Genomic DNA, 11,156 nt, shown 5'->3' with positions numbered 1-11,156 from the left:
CCCTATACAACGCAATTAGTAAGCAATCTACCTTCAATTTCATGTTTTTAAGTATTAATATGAAGTTTATCACAAAACCCTAGTTTTTCAAAAAGAGTCAATTGAATCAAATATGAGTTGTTTGATGTTTATTGGTGATTGATTATGACATTAGGGTTTTAGATGCATGTATTTTAGCAATCAATTTTGGATTTTGATGAATTATGTGAACTTTCCCAAAGAGGAAACTTTGATGATTTGGATTTCTGTATATGATCGTGTAGGATGATTTGGATATGTTTGATGATTTTTCATGTTAGTAGAGGTATATAATGATGTTAGTTATGATGAAAACTCAAAGGTGTATGATAATTTATGACTTACTAAAATGGGAAACTTTGTTGAACTTGATTAGTGAATCTTGAGTTGTAGACTTGCATGAGGTTGTAGGATGTCACCATTAGTCTCTATGGATGAATGTTATATGATGCATGAAAGGTGCTAAATTATGCTTATGGTTAATAACTTGCCAAATGTGGAAACTTTAGGTACATTGCATGATGAAAACTTGAAAAGATTGACATTGCATGAACTTGTAGAAATGTTACTGAAAAAAATCCTAAATTTTTTATCATTACCTACACCTACTGATGCCAAATAAGATCATTCTTGAGTCTAGGGTGATTTAATGGGTGTTAATATGATCCACAAAAAGCATAATACAGTAGAAACTCGATACTCGATTATTTAATAAACTCTCTAAGATAATATTTTTTGCCGGTCCCGACTCAAGGATAGGGTGCTAAATTAATAATTCGCTAAAATTATAAGATAATACATTTTTGATAATTTCTTTAGACCCCATATAAAATATAAATTAATAATTCCTTATATATAACATATTACATGAATGATTTATGAAGGTTTCTTGAAAAATGACTCAATTGTCTTTTGTTTTTTGTTGAAATCAATCTCCCCTTGAATCTCGTCTCTAATTTTCCTTACCATGGTAAGAACTTCTGGTGTTGTTTTCTCATAGCTCAACAAGAAATTGTTCAATGTGATTGCCGCTTTAATAGCTTCGTTTCGCGAAGGGGGCTCCATTGTAGAACTTTCATCATCTTCTTCATCGATATCATCTTTATTAATTCCAATAACGCTTTCAATAATTTATTCATCAGTCAACAACTGTGCAACTACATTTTCTTCTGGGTGAGTCAGAACATCTTCGACATCCATTACATTGCGATAACCCAACTCTTTGATCAAATTCTACTATAAATTAATAAAATATTAATTAATATATAAATTAATAATTATTAATTTATCGATTAATTAATAACTCTTTTAATTAATAAATTTTGGTGGTCCCAAGTGTATTATTTTATAGAGTTTCTACTGTAGTTCATGAACCCTAGCTATGTTTTTGCAAATTTTTAGTGTTGATCTGTAAAGCTGAGTTTTCTGATGAGAAAATAGGGCCCATGATGAGTAATATAACATGATCAATATTTGGGTTAAGACCTAAACTTTTTAAAGTAGATACCCATAAGAGTTTGTGAGACACTCCAACTGGAATTTTGTCAATTGGATCAACGTAGGTTTTTCTATAAATTAATGGTAAAATGTCATCAGAAAATGACGTTTTTGACCTTTATGTGAGGTAGGATTTTTATGAATTTTCTATAAACATTCAAACCTTATAAAATTTCACGAACCCTCATGGACTCTTTGGCATGTCTCATAAAATATTCATAATGTTTTGTGTCGTTTCGTATTTTAAATAAAATACACAAACCGGCTCAAAAACTGATGTTGTGCTGAAATTGCTGAAACTTTTTGTTAACATTAGAGATTGTATTTATTTGGCTATGCAAGGTGTCTTTAGAATGTGAAACCTAAATAGATGTCACGGAACATATTATGTGATATGTACTATAGTTTTATTTGCTTTGCATGAAAATGAATTAACCTGAAGTCACCTAATTAGTCACCAACAGGTCATCGCGTCAACTTGTACTAAATGGTCAAACATAATCTTTTCTAAAACAAACAATGAGGTTGTTTGGATTACTTGGGTTTTGTGAACCAACACGAACATACAATTATAAATATGATGTGTAATAGGTAGTGGTTAACCGGACCCCAACTCTTTGACTTTGGGATACTCATATTATCTTCGCAAACTATGAGTTCACTACTTTTCTAAAAGCATATATCCCTGGTTTGGGATAACTTATATTTCTGGGAGGAATACTTTTACTTTGAATACCTTAGTTTAATTTCATGTCTATAGTGGACTAAACTACCTCTATCCTGAAAGTCCCTACTCATATATCGATCAGTTACCGGGTGGCAAGCGGGGGTATTAGTTGATAGCGCTATTAGGTGACAAACTTCACACCGTGTTGGGATCCGGGAGTGAAATTTTGGCTCTAACTTTGCATCAATGTTGATAGACATTGATGTGGGGCACAAACTTAGTAAGTCAGTTTTCGGTACTTCTTGTTTAGTTGCTTAATCGTGGGTTAGTTACCCATGACATGTTCTTGTCACTTTTGTATTTGGATTTACTTCTTGCTGAACTAAACTTGTGAACTCACCAACTTTTTGTTGATACACTTAAGCAGGCTTTGCAGGACGCTAGGTACGGCATGCTTAGGTCATGCATTGGAGTCTCATAAATTAAAGTTTTAGACATTTTCATTTATGTGCTTTTTCTAAATTTCACATGAGTTCGTTGGTGCGTGTTTTGCGCAAGTCATATTACTTTTACTTAACTTCTGCTTTCGCATTTACATTTATGGTTAAACTTTATTTTTAAAATTTAAAAAACGGACTAAATGTTTTCTTACATTTAAAGTCGTTCAGTGTAACTAATGGCTATGCGAATACTGGTTTTTCACACACCTCACGGTAAAACCCTGCAGTGGAATTTGAGGGTGTGACAACATCGTCATCACTCCACCTCATATCCTAACTCCTACCAATTTCTACACAACCATTTAAATTAATGTTTCAGAGATTAGGGGTCAAAACGAGGATTCTAGCAAATCCTAACACTGACTTGATTGATGTTGTTGGTTTTCGGTGATGGTTTCTTTTAATGTTAGTAGCAAGTACATAAGAGAGGTTATGGTTTTGGTTCAACAAACATGCTTTTCATTTTTGCCAAAAAAACACGAGATTTTGTTCAACAATCACATTTTTCAAATTCAAAGAAGACCTTTCAATAATCTTTTACTCAAGAAATACTCCTTTTTAATCCGTCATGTTTTTCAAATTCAACAAAAGAGCTTTCGGTATCTTTTACTCAATAAATATGGCTTTTTAATCCTTCACGTTTTTCAAATTCAATAGAAGAGCTTTCGGTAATCTTTTACTCAATAAATACGCCTTTTTAATCTGCCGAAAGACATGAGTTATGAAGAGTAATTTAGTATATAATATAATTTCATTATAAATTCAATATGTTTTCTTTTACTCGTTAAAAATTACCCATTATAGCTTAAACAATATCTTATTTAGTTCCTTTAGTTTTTATTAGTTTGATTTTTGTCTAATAATTTGTATGAGTTATTTTTTTTAAACGAGCGTATTTGATATTTTCTTGTTATTTTCTTAACAAATCTGAGTACATAGATTTGTTTACTATTTTATTTTTGACATTCTAATATACATATTCCTATAATAATTTAGTTGTATTCAAAACAAGGGAAAAGATCAAATAGGAAGTTAATTTTGGCTAGAAAGGATAGGAAGCCATAGGATTATGACATGTGGCAAATTTTAAAATAAAGAGAAAGAGTATTTTAGTCAATCTCATCATTTCTTCTTCCTTCTTCTCCTTAGTTACTTCAAAACCCACCATTTTCAAAACTACCATCTCCAACCTTTTCTTCACTTACTATCTCAATAATCACTACATTATAGTGTGATTTTCGTCATCAATCAATGATTCAACCACCCGATCAACGTGTTCTTCAGCTTTTTTCGAAGAAAACCCAGTTTAATTTCATTCAAAATCTCGTTTTTTCTGGTGATTTTGAAGATAATCACTCGATTTGTTCGATTCAATCGCTGATAAGTGTTTCTATCATTCAATTTTCGTCAATTGATGAAGAAACCGGCTTCGATCCATGTAAGAAATTCTTTAATTTCATTTTCACGATCTGGGTTTTTATTTAGTCATTGCGTTTTACGATCTTGGCGGGGGTCCGGGGGCGGCAGCCCCTGGCGGGGTCCAAGGGGCAGAGCCCCTGGCTGGGGTTGACAAACAGTTCACAAACAATTCACAAATAGTTCACAAACAGTTTTATGTGTCCATTGCGTTTTAGAAATAAGAGAGTTTTATGTGTTTTCTGGCTATTGCGTTTTAGAAAAAACACATTTTTAAGTATCTTTAGTCACTGCGTTTTAGGTAAAACACATTTTTGAAGTGTTTTTAGTCATTGCGTTTTAGGTAAAACACATTTTTAGGTGTTTTCAGTCCATTGCGTTTTACAGAGAACACTTTCTTTTGTTTTTTTAGGTCATTGCGTTTTAGAAATGAGACATTTTAAGTGTTTTCTAGCCATTGCGTTTTACAAATAAAACATTTCTTTGTGTTTTCTGGCCATTGCGTTTTACAAATAAGACATTTCTTTGTGTTTTTTGTGCATTGCGTTTTAGGTAAAACACTTTTTTATGTGTTTTCAGTCCATTGCGTTTTAGAAATAAGACATTTCTTTGTGTTTTCTGGCCATTGCGTTTTACAAATAAGTCATTTCTTTGTGTTTTTGGTACATTGCGTTTTAGAAAAATGTCATTTTTAGGTTTTTTTTTCATTGCGTTTTACGTAACTGGTGGTTTTTCTATTGCGTTTTACACAACTGGGTTTAAATTTTTTTTTTTAAATATAGCAATAGTATACTCGTTTTAAAGATAAAAAAACGCTCGTTTTTTGGTGCAGTTTTTATAAAAAAATAATGTCGTATGAAAGAGTTATTAACGTTTAAAAAATAGGGGGGATTGGAGGAGAGAGAAACTATTGGCTTGGATTGACTAGAATGCCCTTGAACAAATTCACGCGCCTCTTTTCTTCCTTTCAATTTCCCTGATTTAATCTTAGCCCTTGATTAACTTAATGGATGGTCAAGATCACTTCCTAGCCTTCCTAGCCAAATAAACTTCCTATTGTATCTCCACCCTTCAAAATAAACTATACATGTCAATATCCTTTTTTTCATACATGTCAATATCCTTTTTTGCATCACGCTCTTGAATCCCTATATATTAAATAGTACGTGGGCATCTCTATTCAACCTCTGCCACATTAACTCCGTTACTTATGACGACTAAAATTTAGCTTACACTTTTGACAAGACAGCTGAGACGACTGAGACTACTAAACCCACACTCTCTTCCAGGTTATAGAGACAACTAAGCTCTTGCTTTTTACGAGAAAACTAAAAAGACTGAAATATTTTTAGTCTGTTGTGAAACTAGCCTAATAGCAAAGAAAGAAGAAGAAAATAATAGGGAGAAGAGATCTAATATTTCATTAAATTGAGATGTATATTACAAGAGATACAAAAGACTATATATAATTGAGGAAAACTTGTGGAACAAGCCTAATCTATTTTAGGTATTGATAACCACATTAATAATAAATATATTCATAACACTCCCCCTTGGTTATCAACATAATACGCTTGATGCTGCCTTGTTAAAAACCTTGCTAGGAAAACCCGGTGGGACAAAACAATAGCTAAGGGAAAAAGAGTGCAACGTGTAATGCGCATTATCTCCCCCAGATACTTTTGGATCAGGTATGTTGCCTCATTAAAAACCTTACTAAGAAAACCCATTGGGATAAAACTTAGTTAAGGGAAAAAGAGTGTAACTTGAATAAATCTCCCCCTCATTATAATATGTATCCTTTAAGTAAAGTGTGTCTATCATCCTCGAAAGTTGCTTAAAACTTTTGTTGAATGATTTGTCGTTTGATGCCTTGAAGTGCAATCCTTTATGTTGAGTAATGCTGTAAAATCTTCTTGTGAGACTTCTAGTGCTTCCTCTTGCGAATAAATACCATAAGATCCAAGACTATTTGTGTTACATTCTTTATATCTACAAGACTAATAGAACTAGCTTTCATGGTTAGTAAAATATAGACACATATCATTCTTACCTTTAGGGTATCGACATATTTGCTTTACCATTCAAATGTCTCCTCATTGGACATGTGCTATATCATGTTGATAAATTCAAATAAAAAAATATATATTATCATGCATAGCTAGAAAGTTAAGTTAATGCACAATTGCACTTTAGCCATGGTACTTTTGAAATAGGAGATGATAATAATCATTTCTTATAAAAAGTGTGTAAACAACCTTTAACATACTATAAGGTTGAGCTCTCTACATACTAAAATGTCCCACCAACATCTTCTAGATGTAGTTTGATAGATGAATAAAAGTATGATTACAAATATACTCGAACTGCAAGTCGAGTAATAATTAAACTTTGCTAGGGTCATTAAAAAAATTCCCCTACTAAAAGTTCGCCAGTTTCTCTTGATGATGCTCAGACATCATCACTGTAAATTGCGATTATAGTGAACTTTTAAGAAAGAACATTTGATAAAGATGGATAATATTATGAAACTTATATTGCTCTTTATTAGAATATATCATGAGTTGTACAACACTCAACTTGACTATTTTAGTTCATACTATCTTTAACTTTATAAAGATATATTCTTGAGGACTTGAAATCGATGCTTCAGGCATTTGCAATCATATACATACTTCTTTCAACTTTGAAAAACAATGTATGTGCATTCACTCTTTAGGAGTTCTATTACATATACTTCCTCATTAATTTCTATATCATATGCAAGGATGTCTTGAATATTTAATCCATATTGTACCATGCTTATACATTGTACATTAAGATGCCATAATAACCAGGCACAGGTTTTCTATGTATAGTTATTGGTGCACAAGAATTACATCCTTAAGATGTTTCAACTAACCTTATAAGAACTTAAATGCTTTACGATACTCATCAAGAGTTCCAGTTATATTCAACGTATTCAAATATGAATTTGTATACAACGATCATATCGTTCTCGAGAACTCATTTTACATGATTTTTGATAATTCAAATCCTTGAGGGACTTTCATGTAAACTTTTAGTATCAAGTGATACATAACATTCATAAGACGCATATCAATTCTCTCTTTATATTACCATACTAATAAAATATTGGAAAGTCATTACATCCACCACTAGAGAATGTGTCTCTTTATAATTAATCATGGGTTTTTACAAAAATCCTTGTGCCAACAATTTTGCCTTATCTTATTTAATCTGATTTTCACATGATTCGCATAAAAGACCCATTTGTATCCAACATACTTTACAAATTCAGTTGTATACACTATTGGTCTGAAAACTTTCCATTTCATTAGAGAATTTAAATCTGCCATACTTTGCGTCTTTCCATTTTGGCCAATCATTTCTGTATTTTCATTCATAGGAAGGTCTTAAATCTTGATCCTCGTCATTTCATCATTTCAAGCGCTACATTATATACAAAAGTATAACGACGTCGATTTTTATTTCGATTCCATACATATCTTAGACATGAAACAACTTATCGAGATCTCTTTATTTTCAGGTACCCGAGGTTCTTCTTGAACCATCATGTCTATTGTCTCTTTAGGAGATCTTATTACTATAACCTTGACTTGACCATCTTAATTACTTGCTCCAATTTCGAGGATTTTATTACTGGAATCGACTAGTCTACCATCCTTCAGGCGTGCAATAGACTCATTAGAAAATACGTGCTTGTCCTTCTAGGACACAAACAAAAATGGAGCATAAGCAGTTGATTATGTGACTTACTTAGTCACTCTATTTAGGTCAGTGGACTTGTGTGGTAATTTTGTTCTTTAATATTGGTAAATGAATTATACTTTAAACTTCTAGTTCATAGTTTATAGTCTGAGGATCAAGATGACATGATAATTCATTTCACTTTTCACTTTTCACTTTTCACTTTTCAACTGCTTGTTATCCCCCCCTAATGTTGGGAACATTCATTCACTAAAGTGAAAACCAATGAGCCATAAACAAATTTCTCACTAATGGCTTTAAGTATCCAATCATAAACAATTATTTATACCCAACATATTCTCAAACTTTTAGAAGTCCCATCTTTGTGCCTTGTGGTGGATGAGTTTCAATATATGTCGCACAACCAAAGATAATCTTTGATGAGACATCTTTGGTTCCTGGCCAAAAACCAAATGTATGGGGAGAACTATAACTTATTGGCTTGATGTGAATTAATGGTACTATATGTAAAATTACATGTACCTAAATGAACTTTTGCTCCTCTCATGATCATTGGCTTTGTAATCAATAGTATACGTTGAGTGATCATCTAAACAATAACACTTATTCCAATGATCATTAATAACTTGGGATTCAAATTCGTTATTACCAAATAAATATACTAATCTAGATTAATATGCATGCTATCACATTAGCTAAGCCACAATCACACAAACTTCATGTTGTGGATTTGATAACCATTTAGACGATGCATCGATTTAAAACACTAAATGATATCATGTTGGGATATGCATATCCCTTAATCACTTCCAGAATATTTAGGGATACACACCCTTAATTGGCAAATACATATTTCCCTTATAGAGCAAACATTACATGTTATTAGTTAGAAGAATCTTCAAGTTCTTCATTATGTTTCACATCATCATTGACTCGGTGTGGTCTAACCGGTCATGCCAATAATGATCCATTAACCTCTGGTTTATGATCGTATATGTATCACTTGCACGTATGTAATACAAAATGTTAGATACGATAGTGTCTTTTAACTTCAAAATTCAAACCATCATGTTATATAATCATTTATTAGTTTGTCACTTCTGATGATCCATCTCATTATTAACATGACCATCATTACAATTTTATATGGTCGATCTCATTATTACAACTTCTCAATTATGTCCATGATCATTACATCAATGGTCAATATGTAATCACATTCACATCATGGAATGAGAGTAGAACCGAATCAAATTTCATAGCTTTTCATTATATGCTTGGTTACTCTTACTTGGTAACACCGATATGAGATGATTTCAAACTTTTCATACTCTTTTAATGGGATTGCTACTTTAGGAGCCTATCTCTCATGTGTGACAAATGAAAAGTATTTTCCTTATAACTAATCTTCTCTCCACATAATATAAGTTGAGAAGTAATTACATGATTGAGTCATGTTTATTGGTCTAAAATTTAACGACTTTTTGTAAATAGATAATGAGATTTAGGGAGTACGACCCTTCTCATGTCATATCTTAGCATTCGTTCTCTTTCAAAGTGATAACCAGACAATCAACTTTTGTGTTTTAGTTGCTTTGTCAAATAATCACTATACAAATATTTAATAGCATATAGAAGAAACATACACAATTGCAATACTGATGATATATAAGTATATAACAAAGCTAAATTATGCGTCTTCAAATATCATAAAATACCAATCATATAATCATACTGCATTTATTATAATGCTCTTAGTAGTAATCATAATTTTCTCATAAAAACGTTTAAAGATTAATCTTTATTTTTATCTAATACCAACTACATGACTTTAAACACATTTTTTGTTCCACAAAAGACAAAACTAAAATATGATAGAAAAACACCAAGAAATCATGTATACAAATTCATATTAATAATCATGTATATGCAAATGCAATTAAGAACCATATCAACCGTTGATTTAGGCATGTTCCTTTGTGAGAAAGGGAAAAAAACACTAATAATTCAATCTTATGAAATTGTACCAACAATAAAGTAGAACATATTTGATGATGCGGTTTATATTCATCCAACTACATTTTTCAACATTTAGAACTTATCAAACTGTTTATCGAGATGAACTTAAAAAAAACAAACCTTTTTTTTTTCATACGATCTGTAGGTTACTAAAATAACCCTTAAGTTATCGGCGAATACTGAATCCCATCATTCTATTTTACAAAATCAAAGACTGAACCTTTTTCGCCATTATTCTCTTTTCCAATTTTCTTACCTTGAAAAGAGATTTTATTTTATTAATATAAAATATATTTTGTATAATTTCCAAACTTGACTAATTAAAAAAAAAACATCTTAAAAGTCAATAAAATTTATAGATACCTTGATAATATATTTTTATAATAAAGAGAAACTATTTAGTTTCACAAGATGTAACGTATGATTAAATAACATATTCTTTTGAATAAGTAATATACAAAATAACTATTTCAATCTCACTTTTCAATATACAAACTAACTGATCATTTATATAAAAATAATAAGGTTACCTATTCAATTCTAGAAAAGCGTTATAAATAGTATCATTAAGTTTTATTTTAGTTAAAACAATAATGTATGTATATATTATAACTAAAAAGATGTTAGCAGCTCCATGAATATTTTTTTTCATAAACCAATCTTTTATATATAAAAAAAACACCATAGTGATTGGTTTAATATTGTTGAGTTATTGAAATAAGTTAAGTTTTATTTCCTATTCATCCCACCAAGTAGCCGCAATTTTAGATTAACAAACAGATTATTAAGCTATTATAATTTAATTCAAAGTCGTGCTTATATAGATTACATGTATGCTCTATATAAAACATAAGTGTTAGTCTTGTTACCTGAGTTGTGGAGCTTTTGATGGAGACTAAAGATAATACCAAGAACTCGCTTAACTGCAACAGCTGCCTCACATCTAAGTCTTTTGGCATGCTAACTGTTGACTCTCATCTTGACATAGGTTAATCGTGACTTTAACCAACGATTAAAACCAGTGATATTTCGAGCACTCTCGTGCTGATAATGTGTTGTGAAACTAGCCTAATAGCAAAGAAAGAAGAAGAAAATAATAGGGAGAAGAGATCTAATATTTCATTAAATTGAGATGTATATTACAAGAGATACAAAAGACTATATATAATTGAGGAAAACTTGTGGAACAAGCCTAATCTATTTTAGGTGTTGATAACCACGTTAATAATAAATATATTCATAACATAGTCAACAATATCTATTATTGTAGCTTTTTCTATTTTTAATACTCTATGTTTTCTTTAGAG

Source organism: Helianthus annuus, chromosome 2 (genome assembly GCF_002127325.2).
Source record: "Helianthus annuus cultivar XRQ/B chromosome 2, HanXRQr2.0-SUNRISE, whole genome shotgun sequence".
NCBI lineage: Eukaryota > Viridiplantae > Streptophyta > Magnoliopsida > Asterales > Asteraceae > Helianthus > Helianthus annuus.
The sequence above is the reverse complement of the archived record's forward strand: the minus strand, read 5'-3'. Positions refer to the sequence as shown.